The 6761-nt window shown below is 37.2% G+C and overlaps 1 pseudogene across 1 annotated transcript; it reads left to right on the forward strand.

Moving 5' to 3' along the window:
• Window positions 1–5705: 5705 nt before the first annotated feature.
• On the forward strand, window positions 5706–6083 carry LOC110596128 (annotated as a pseudogene). The gene has a single exon (XR_002482293.1). The product of XR_002482293.1 is annotated as a 60S ribosomal protein L34 pseudogene (transcript).
• Window positions 6084–6761: the final 678 nt, after the last annotated feature.

The following is a 6761-nucleotide window of genomic DNA, read 5'->3' on the forward strand; positions in this document are numbered from 1 at the left end:
AAGGTCTGTCCTAGATCAGATAAAGCAGATTCACTTTCTTTACCATAAAGTCTATTTTTATATATTCATGAGTGGAAATGTTTAAGCCTTTTTATTCAAAGAATTGGGCCCGTACACTAATGGTAGATCTTTATTCATTGACAATACTAAGAATAGCTCCTCTCTAGGTTACCCTGGGTTTTAAAATTTCTAAATGTGTCAGCAAGAAATAGTGGATAATTTCTTGCATGAAAGAAAATGGAAGGAGAGAAAACTAAAAAAAAAAACTGAATTAGTCTATGCATTTCAATTTCTTTGTGCAAGAAATAAAAGGTACTGATGGAGCTACCTCAAAAGTGAAAGATTCTATTGACAAAGTTGGTTAGGGGAGAGGAATATGTGCATGATATTGAATAACCATTCAACTTTTTATTAATCATTACATTGACCTTCTTAAAGAGCCATCAGGTGATTCGTTGGTTGCTTCAATGCTATAATGACAGCCTTATACAAATTCCATTTGTTTCTAAAGGATATTAAAGAAAGAAGCATTAGTCATCCTTTGGCTGTTTGTAGATGTATATTTTTTTGGATGATACATTTTGGATTTTTTTAGATACATTTTTTTCCCTGTTAGTGATTTGACATTTAGGAACTCTATCCATGTTATTTTTCAGCCTGATTTTCACTTAGAGATGGCAAAAATACAACTTTATGGTTCAAAGAGAAACACTTAACATGGCTTATAAAAAATGTATAGAACTTCCCCAACATCAAATAACTTTTAGAATACTACGGCTTGGTAGACTAAGTGTAAATGAAATGGAAGCACACTGAAAACATACCTGAATTTAAAAATTGAAAGACAAAAGTCTCCAGGAAAACTGTATCACTATGTTGCAAAGTCCGATTCCTTGAGAAAGTTATTAGAAGTATTTTGTTAAACATGGTACAACTAGAACTTCTTGTCTCTTTGGAATTGTGTCCATTGTTCTAATTGTGGGGGGGGTCTAAATGTGACAATAACACATATTCTTGACGCCATGGTTTTGAATTGAAACAGCCTGCAGTGCTGCCTTTCTGATGCCCCCATGTGCTCTTGCTCTGAGCTGTTCAGCGCTGACCACGGCAGAAGCAGCTGCATCGCACTGGTGTGTGAAATTATCCTTACACATACTTGGTAAATAAGTTTATTCATTGTCATCCCAAAAGCAATCGCAAAGACAGCGCCACACTGAAGAGACCAGGTCTCATTTAAACAAAATAAAAATCCTTTGTTTCTCTCTTGGTAAATGTATATTCTGCAGCAGTATTTACAGCGAAGATCTTTTTATTAAAATTTTTATCAAAGACTTAGAGCTTTACGAGAGATTAGAATATATTTTCAATTTCATCTCCTCTCTTGGACCATTTTCCATCTTTTATCGCTGAAATTTGACTAGGGTACCCCCACCTCATGGGGCTATCAGAGAAGTGTCTTTAAGTGTTCTTCAGAGAACACCATTATGGTTATTAGAACTGTCGCATAATTTAAAAGCAAATGGAAGTCAGCTGCACAGATTTTAACAAATGGTTATGAAACTACTATCATCATAATTCCAACAAGAAGCAGAGTTCAGTGATTCACTGAGGATGCAAGTTTAGGGATGACCTTAAGGTCATGATGGAAATTATAACAATGGATTAGCTGCTTGAATAAAAATTTCCCTTATCTACAAAGCAAGAATAACTACAAAGTGGACTGATTCCTCTCAGAGAGTTGGGGAAGACTTTTTTTTAAATCCCCTTCGAGTTTCCTATTTAATAGCACACTCAAAAAGCACAAGTAGAAGGAAGCCAAGACTGAAAGAAAGGCACCTTCATCCTGACCCACTCTCAATTTCCCAGTTTTCTTTCTCACCTATGATAATTATAATTGCCCTGGTCTTCTTGAATCATGGAGTGTTTAACCTACTTTCATTTTGGGTTACATTTTTCTCTTGACACCTGTATTTAAATGCATGTAAATATATGTAAAGTGACTAGCCCGTGTTCAGTGCAATGACTCTTTGTACCCGACCTCCACACTACACAACAGTCTGAGTTAAAAGTGTTGTTATTCCCACTTTGGAAGAAACAGAAGACTTGCAAGGTTAATCAACTCGCGTAAGTGGCCTAACAAGTATCCAGATCAAGTCTGACTCCAGAACCTGTACAGGTTTTTCAAAAACAAAGATCCTGAATCTATGCTGAGGGACCTCAAAGTTCTGTGATTTTTAAAAAATTATTATTGAGAAGTGGCAGAACATTTACATTCTCCTTATACATCTGATCTTTTATGTATGCTTGAATTGCGAGAATTTTCCTAAAAGTTCGTATGAGCATATTGTCATGTTGTGTATCACCTGAACGACCACGTTAAGATAAATATTTGCTTCTGATTCAGGGTCTATATCTAGAATGCCATCTTCCCCCTTGACAGATCATTCTTTGCAGAGTTGCCAGATTTTTTTCAAGATAATGTAAATCCCCTAAACAAAACCCTCTCAGGACTTCCCACTTGCTTTGCTGTGTGAGACCCCACAGAGTGTCGCCCAGGCTATTTCTCTAACCTGTTGTTTCGCTTCTTCATCCTGTCCTGCCTCCACACACAACTCAGTGAGATCCATGAGAGCAGGGTCTTGGTCTAGATTGTTTGTCTACCATACCTATGAACGAATGCTTACATTGGCACCAGATAATACTATTCCAAGCGTTGAAAACTTAGGGAAAGAACAAACAACAACAATAAAAGCAAGAAGACCTAATCAATAAATGGCATAATGGGTGAAGGAAAAGGAAACCATGGCATGTGAAACTGAGAAACATTTTTAGGAGTTTAGACAGAAAAGAAGAGAAAATATGGTTTTCCCACTTCTCCACAGTGGTATAGCAGACTGAAGAACGAGTCTGCCACAGTCACAAGGCAAACACTGGTTTAATTTCCTTGAAATAGCACGTTACTCACAGTAAGTTAAAGTTGCTCATTTAATTTGCTTTACACCTTTATTTGAATTCAAATTCTGTTCTATTAAAATGTCATTTTATACTTTACATAAATGTCTGTCCATGTATCTGTATACGTTATATTACATATAAATATAAATTGCAATATATTTATAAATCACAATTTATAAGTTCCATGAGCATAATGACCTCCCATCCAGTCATTTACAATAAACTAGCAGTATTATATGAATCCCTTAAATAGCTTCACACCTTACTCAAGTGTGAGAAGCACTGCTTTGCTCTATGCTGTCTTCCACTTCCTGTCTCTAAAATATTCTTTGAAATCCATTAGTTTTTAATTAAATATTAAGTATACATTGTAACTAAACTATACCGTATTTAAATTGATGGGGGGCACGTTTTGTGTCTCAAAGAGTTAAATGTATTATCCTGAAAAAAAGTTTGCACAAAGGATTAAGTGGGTGATTCTCAAAGTGTGGTACCAAGATTCACAGGATCAGCATCTTCTGGGAACCTGTTAGAAATGCACATTCCCTGCTGCATCTCTGACCTCTGCACCAGGAATTCTAAGGGTGGAGCCCTGCAGGTTGTACCACAACAAGCCTTTCATGCACAGGTGATTCTGCTGCTCCTTATCTTGAGATCACTAGATTTGACAATGACTCATAATATTAAGAATTTAACCATACAATAGAGAAAGACGTTTCCCTCAAAAACCTCATTTACAAAGAGTTTGAACATTTTAATTTATAAAATTGTGTTGCCCTTCGATATGCATCACATCTTTCTAGTTTTATTTTATTTTATTTTATTTTATTTGTCTTCTCTTTCTTTCCTTTAAAGCTTTAAGGTCAATGCCAGTCAAACAGTGAAAATATCTTTGGGATAAACAAGCTGTGTTTACAAGATTCCAAATCAAGCGATAAACTTGATTAGCTAATTCAATTAGACATGTAAATGAAAAATGAAGCCACGCATTACACCTGGTAGCCTCTGCTGGAACTCTGAGTAGAGAGTAAATCTCACACAAAATTCCAAATGATCTTCAAAATGAAGTTGAGGAAGTGTCCCAGAAGTTACTGTGTAGTTTAGAAGTCTGCATTTGTGTCTCACGCTCTGGTCACCACACTGCCATCATCTTTACTGATGATGTCCTCTGGAACTCTGAAGTCTATGATTCTCAAACAATAGACATCTTTAAAACCAGGGAGCTTCCAAAGGGAATGAGTTGCTCTGAACTTGCAGTTTCATTTGTCTTAAATTAGTCCGTGGGAGAAATGTAAATGCAGCTTCCCCAAGAAAGATCAGAAAAAGGGCGATTATCTCTCTTTAAAATACCATTTAAAATAATAAATTGTTTCCTCACAAACAAATTTCCTCATTGGCCCTTAAAAGTGTTCTTGTATTGTTTAAAAACAACAAGGGAGAGTCTCTTCTATAAAGAAAGATACCACGTGACCCAACCAGCACTCCAGGAGAACAAAATAACAGGTCGTTCATCTCAGAGGCTGGATCCCTCAGCAGCAGGGGGCTTGGCACCCAGGAAGGCTTTTCACACCAGGTCTCCCTACAAAATTATCAGCTGGGAGAGAAAAGTGGCCCCTGTTGTGCCCAGAATCACAACACAGCTAGGAATCTGAAGCAGCCTCTCCAAAGAGACTGCATTTGTTGGAACTCATTGCAGAAGAGAGGAGGGAGATGAGAAGAAAGAAAAATTGGATTTGAAAGAAAACACAACCTCTCTTTAAAAGATACAAACATATTGTATATGTGACATTCTGCTTTGCTTTAACATGTTTAACTATAAAAGAGACCTTTGCCCTCTAAATCTATAGAGAATTTATGAATACGAATGTTAGTAAGCAGTCCTCTGACTAATCTTTTCTGAGCTGGCAGTAGTTGAAAGAGTCAGTGTTTACTTATTGAAACTGTGGTGAATGCATTTATCTGCACTAGGATCATACTTCTCTTTCTCCATCTTGAGGACAAGTTACCCAGGAACCTTAAAGTTATTTCAGTATTCATGAATTCAAAACCTCTTATAAGTTCAAAAGGTTTCCTTGGAGTCAAAATCTTTAAGAGGTTCAATAATGGTAGGTAGAAAACCTATATTCTTTTCTAAAGAAAAAAGTTATAATAAACAAGATAATTTCTGACTGTGTTTGTAGTAGATAAGATACAGTTCAAGACTAACATATGAGAAATAAAAACAAAACAGCCAACCATGTCTTAAAGGCTCAAGATGTTCAACACATATTTCCAAGGGAAAAATAACTAAAATTTCTGCCTTGTTATGGTTTATATATAAACCCATAATATTTTCCAAGAATCCTAAAATCTAAAAACCAGTTTGAGGTAGTTATCTTAAAGTGACCAACCAGCTCAGAGCCATCCTCCAAAGTAGCTTGAAAATATTCACGAATAAAATTCACATAATGAGAGGGGCATAGGTCTGGGGATTGGGAAGTTCTGAATTCAAATCTGAGCTCTAATGATTTCTTGTTGTGCGTGTTTAAGGAAGCAACAGCATCTCTCCAAGTCTATCAAATTAATTAAACTGGTACTTACTTATAAATATTTTTAAATGCTTACTTTGTGCCATTTCCAAGTTCTTGGCCAAAAGAAAGCAACATCCAAGAGACTAGTGCAGGTGGAGATGAACAGAAAGAGGGGAGAAAGGAGGTAGAGGAGCAAAAGAAGTGCCATGTGCTTTTTCTTTTTCCGGGGACACTGTGCAAAGGCATTCAGAATGGTCCAGCATTTGACACACCATCGTAGGCTTTCCTACAATATAGCCTCTAACAAAACTAGGCTGTCCCGAACCCCTGGTAATAGAATTGTTTACCTATATACCAAGAAGGTTAGGAAAGCACCAAAGTCTGCGTGTGGTGTGTGCCCAGGCAGACTTCAAGGGGTTCGTGCTGTGAGACCTAAAGTTCTTATGAGATTGTCCAAAACAAACAAAAAAAAAACATGTCAGCTGGACCTATGGTGGTTCCATGTGCGTAAAATGTGTTCGTGACAGGCTCAAGCGTGCTTTTCTTATCGAGGAGCAGGAAATCGTCGTGAAAGTGTTGAAGGTACAAGCAGGGTCAGAAAGCAAAATAAAGAAATGAAGCTTTTGTTCTGTAATAAAAATTAAAAACCTTGAAAAAAAAAGTGCCATGTGGTGCCCTTAGGCCACATAACCTTTAGCTTGAGTCCTGTGTAAGAGCAGAGCCCTAGGAGGAACTCCATCCGGGGAGGGACATGTTCTGCATTACATCTCACTAGGACCACTCTGCCTGCTCAGTAGAGGGGTGGGGAAACCAATTAGGAAGCTCTTGGGACCATATAAGTGAGGGATAGTGCTGTCATGAATTACGGACGTGACTGTGAGCTTGGGAGAAGTCACTGGACATCCTGAAAGATAAAGCCAATAGACCTTGCAGACAGATTTAATAATGGGAGTGAGAGAGAAGCAGAAGGCAAAGATAACTTCAAGATTTTTGGCTAAATAAATGGAAAAATAAAGTAGTCATTAAGCAAGACTATAGAAAGATCGGGTTAGAGTCAGAGGAGGGTAAAACATCAAGAGCCCCATCTTAGAAACTCATTAAGCTTCAGATGGCTACTAAATATATTCAAGTGGATGTCGTACCTGAATTTTTGAGAGGAAAGACAGGAAAGAGAAACTGTCCAAGGACTAAGTCTGGAAGGACTCCACCAGTAGGGATCAGAAAGATAAGGAGAAAGATTTTTTAAAAGAGAAGGAAGAGTTGAAGAACTTGAGAAAAACCTGATTTCTCAAAAGT

This window comes from Carlito syrichta, unplaced genomic scaffold (genome assembly GCF_000164805.1).
Source record: "Carlito syrichta isolate Samal-C Ts95f unplaced genomic scaffold, Tarsius_syrichta-2.0.1 Scaffold307027, whole genome shotgun sequence".
Lineage (NCBI taxonomy): Eukaryota > Metazoa > Chordata > Mammalia > Primates > Tarsiidae > Carlito > Carlito syrichta.